This window comes from Maniola hyperantus, chromosome 12 (genome assembly GCF_902806685.2).
Source record: "Maniola hyperantus chromosome 12, iAphHyp1.2, whole genome shotgun sequence".
Classification (NCBI taxonomy): domain Eukaryota; kingdom Metazoa; phylum Arthropoda; class Insecta; order Lepidoptera; family Nymphalidae; genus Maniola; species Maniola hyperantus.
The window spans coordinates 9323476-9327806 of record NC_048547.1 but is presented as its reverse complement, the minus strand read 5'-3'; the positions used below and the strand labels follow the sequence as shown (position 1 = coordinate 9327806).

The 4331-nt window shown below is 36.2% G+C and overlaps 1 long non-coding RNA gene across 1 annotated transcript; it reads right to left on the bottom strand.

Moving 5' to 3' along the window:
- Positions 1–456: 456 nt before the first annotated feature.
- On the bottom strand, positions 457–1071 carry LOC138403071 (uncharacterized). Its single transcript, XR_011237359.1, has 2 exons — positions 850–1071; positions 457–609 (listed from the first exon to the last, which is right to left on the bottom strand). It is a non-coding gene; the product is annotated as an uncharacterized lncRNA (long non-coding RNA).
- Between the last annotated feature and the right edge of the window lie 3260 nt (positions 1072–4331).

The following is a 4331-nucleotide window of genomic DNA, read 5'->3' as shown; positions in this document are numbered from 1 at the left end:
ATATGCCTAATAATGCGAGCGTAAAAGAGACGGGACGAGACGGTAAACTAGAAACTCCAAAGAAAAAAAAACAGTAAAGTCTTTTCGGCTAATGCCGATTTATGCCTACACTGTAGTTGTATAGTAAAATAAAAACCTTATACTGTGGTATTTAATATATTACGAACTAGCTTTTTCCCGCGGTTCCGCTCGTTTTTAGGGTTCCGTGCCCAAGGGGTGCCAACGGGACCCTATTACTAAGCCTCCGCTGTCTGTACGTCCATCTGTCAGCGGGCTGTATCTCGTAAGCCGTAATAGGTAGACAGTTGAAATTTTCACAGAATGTATTTCTATTGCCGCTATAATAAAAATAATAAAAATTAAATTAAATTAAATAAAGGGGGCTCCCATACATGGAAAAGAAGTCGAAATAAAATTACTAAATTTTACGCGGACGAAGCCGCGGGAAGGTAGGTAAAGGAATAAAATGTGAAATGAAAATATTTTTTATTTTTGAAAATATTTACTATTACACAATCTACATACCCATAGCCAAAATTCCCTCATTGTATGAAGAGACCCAGCAGTGGACCGTAAAAAGATGTTAGACCATAGTTAATTTATCCTTCCCTAAAACAGGAAATATGCACACTATTTGAATTGTCAATACTCAGAAGAGACCTATCTGTTTATTTTATATTCTTTGATCGGAAACTTTAAAATACGTACAACGATAACTTGATACGTACTTATGGCATGTGACATAAGGTACAAATTGCAATGAGTTGCATTTTACACGAACGTGCACGAGTTTGTTATTGTTAAATAAGTGAAAAATACGAATTATATAAAAGAAATAGTTTTACTTACGAATGAAATGTGATTCCTTGACTTTTGGAAACCTTGCTTGTGTAGTTTGTGCAGAATCTCATCACACACGACGGCATTTTCGGTTGTTTTGGGAGACGAAAACAAAATACACATTACTATCAACGACGTCATCGATAGCGCGACGACAGCGGGCGACTGAGCTCAGGTTTGCTAATTAGCTTAGTTTTAACGTGCCACTTGCGGTCCGCGTATAACGTATCTACCTATTTACTTCTAATATCATTGCATGTCAGGCATTAACTACTTTACCTACTTAGTAGTTGAAAAGAAAATCTTCGCCAAAGAAAGCGTTCTTGTAACATACCAAAATAATTATAATTATTTTCAAGAACAACCTTGCCTACTATAATAATTATAATACATATGCATTTTATGTCATTATCCAGTTGTTTGACGTGCTCCAATAGTACAATGGTAAACCTTTATATTTTCGCTTTAAAGCTTACAGGTAAGACTAGCTCATGCCCGCGACTTCGTCCACGTAGACTACACAAATTTCAAACCCCTATTTCGCCCCCTTAGGGGTTGAATTTTCAAAAATACTTTCTTAGCGGATGTCTATGTCATAATAGCTATCTGCATGCCAAATTTCCATCCAGTATTTTGAGATCAGTCAGTCAGTCAGCTTTTCCTTTTATAGGTACATTTGGATAATTTCGCTTTAAAGCCAAAGGTAAGTAGGTAAGTACGTTTGTTATAAAAACCCTTCACAATTTTACAAAATATTACAATATTACAGAAACACGACAACAGCGCCATCCGCAAAAACAATTAAAGGGGAAAAAAGTTTTTCGGTCAGATATTAAGGTCAAAGGGAAATGGCACGCTGTAGCATTATCCGCATAATTCCGTCGGCCAACAATGTAACATCCCTTGGTTAACGGGCACCAATGCTTTTTTATACAATGCTTCCTTCCGTTCCGAGGACTGTGTTACTGCAATAGCCATTTGTGGCTATGAATAAAACATACGCGTAGGTTTGCAGTATTCGATTCTGCTAACGCGTGTTTCCGTATTCGACAAAGTAGATTACAAATCAGCAAATGTTTTTAGTAAGTGTAAATTGAAAGCTTACCTATATTCGCTGGGATATTTTTGTACTAAGTAGGCATAACAAAATGGGAGATTGATTTCCAGTTTAAATGATGCTTTTTTGTGCTTTAGTAATAAGTAGTGTAGGTATATAATGCATTGGATGATAACTCCCGCAACTTCGTATCGACGCATGGATATATAGTTTTAAAATTACCGCGAGCACACTTTTATTTTCCGGGATAAAAAGTAGCCAATGTGTTCATTCAGGATATTATAAACCCTCTATTTTCATTCCTAGCCAAATCGGTTCAGTCATTGTGGCGTGAAGGAGAAAGGAATATATTTTAAACTTTTTAAGGAATAACTAACTGACTCTACAGTCTACCATACTACAATAACAACATCATTTATTAAAACATCTTTTTATTCTTAAATAACGCTGATGATTACTAATAATAAACGAATAATAACAAATAATTAATGTTCTAATGTGTTTTACAAATATTTTAACAAGAAATTTGGCAGAAAATACGGATCCAACATCGATGTTATGACGTAGAGTCAATAAGTTGCCTATCACTTTGATGGCATGGCAAGTCAATGGCTTATTATCTTGACTAGAACTCTTCATGACCTAATAATTTCTTTGGGATTGGCAGTGATGCGGATGACCTCGTTGAAAGAAGTAGGTACCTACAGCTCATAGAAATATGACAGTTCATTAAATTAACAATGTCGAAGAAAGTTAATTATCAAGCGAGCTATGGAACATTCTCATATTTTGCTATGTCACCCTACAATATGGACTAAGAGCCAGCGCGTATAAAAGCTGAAAGTTTCTCTGCGTATTATCCCCAATACTGGGAGGAAAGTTTGGTTCGATGTTAGTTTGCATCATGGTGGCTTTGGAAGATAACAGATGATTTATAAAATATAGCTTTTATAAAATAACGAAGGTCTGGGACGCGCTTGCTCTCTCTCTCTCTCTCTTATACTAAATGATGCTGACGCCTTCGTCCGTCTTGATTTAGGTTTTTCAAAATCTCTTAGGTAGGTACTATTTGATTTTCTGGGATAAAAAGTATCCTATGTCCGCCTTCGAGATCTGCAAACTATTTCTGTATTAATATCGATTAAACCATGCACGTCCCCGGGGTACAAGCTATAAATTTCAAAAAATATGTTTATAAATATCGTCAAAATCGGTTAAATGGATGGGCCGTGAAATGCTAGCAGACAGACAGATACGCTTTCGCATTTATAATAATAATATTAGTATGGATTAAATAGTAACTCAAGTTAATTCAGCTATTCAGCAATAATGCTGAATCAGAATTCTCTATACAAAATTATAATAAAATAAAACTTTTCGACGCCTGTGGTAGATTTATGAAAGCTGGACGACTCGGAGAGTAGTCGAGACAGAACGTGCCTTGCATGACCAAAGGCGATAACCGAATTGAATGAAAGTATTGCACAGATACAAATAAACCATAACGAACGGGGAAAGAGGTGAACCTCAGAACAAGGACTATTAGAAGTAGCCCTATTGTGACACTTACTGTTAGAGCGAGATAGCTAAATGCATTTAAGCTCTTATTAGAACGTGACAAAATGATTATGTTTTGTCCTTATCACCGTGACCACTTTTTTTTGTTTGTCAAAATGTATTTGTACGTGAGATTTTGGCAAACAACGTGCAGTGAGGTTATGTTGACTCAAGTATTGTAAATAAATAATTGATTCGTTTTGTTGTTTTTTGTTTTTGAAGTTATTGTACAATAGTGGGTTGCAGTATACTAGGCTACAATAGCCGAAGCGAACGTAAAATAGACGAAATGACATTTCACAAGTAAGTACCTCTGCTTGAGCGAGAGGGACTGAGGGGGCCACGCTAGTTGCATATCTGGACATATCTGTGAGGTGAACGAAAGAACACAATGCCTTTCAAACACAAGAACAGTTGTCTCCTCAGTCAAATTGAATAAGTTTCCCGCAGTGCACTGTTATTGGGCATTCCATTGAGGATTCCACGACGATGGAGATTTTAAATCTAATATGTCTGAGACATGTTGTTTGGATAGCTTTTTATTATTATCGTTGTTTAATACTTCAAGTGTATAGAAAGAAAAAGTTAGAGCGATGCTTTCTATGTAATTTTGAGATTTTGTTTGAAATCTAAATACAAAAGGAAAAGGTGACTGACTGACTGATTGATCTATCAACGCACAGCTTAAACTACCGGACGAATCGGATTGAAATTTGCCATGCAGATAGCTATTATGACGTAGCATCCGCTAAGAAAAGATTTTTGGAAATTCAACCCCCAAGGGGGTGAAATAGGGGTTTGAAATTTGTATAGTCCAAGCGGACGAAGTCGCGAGCATAAGCTAGTACTATATAAACTTACCTGCAATAAAATGAAA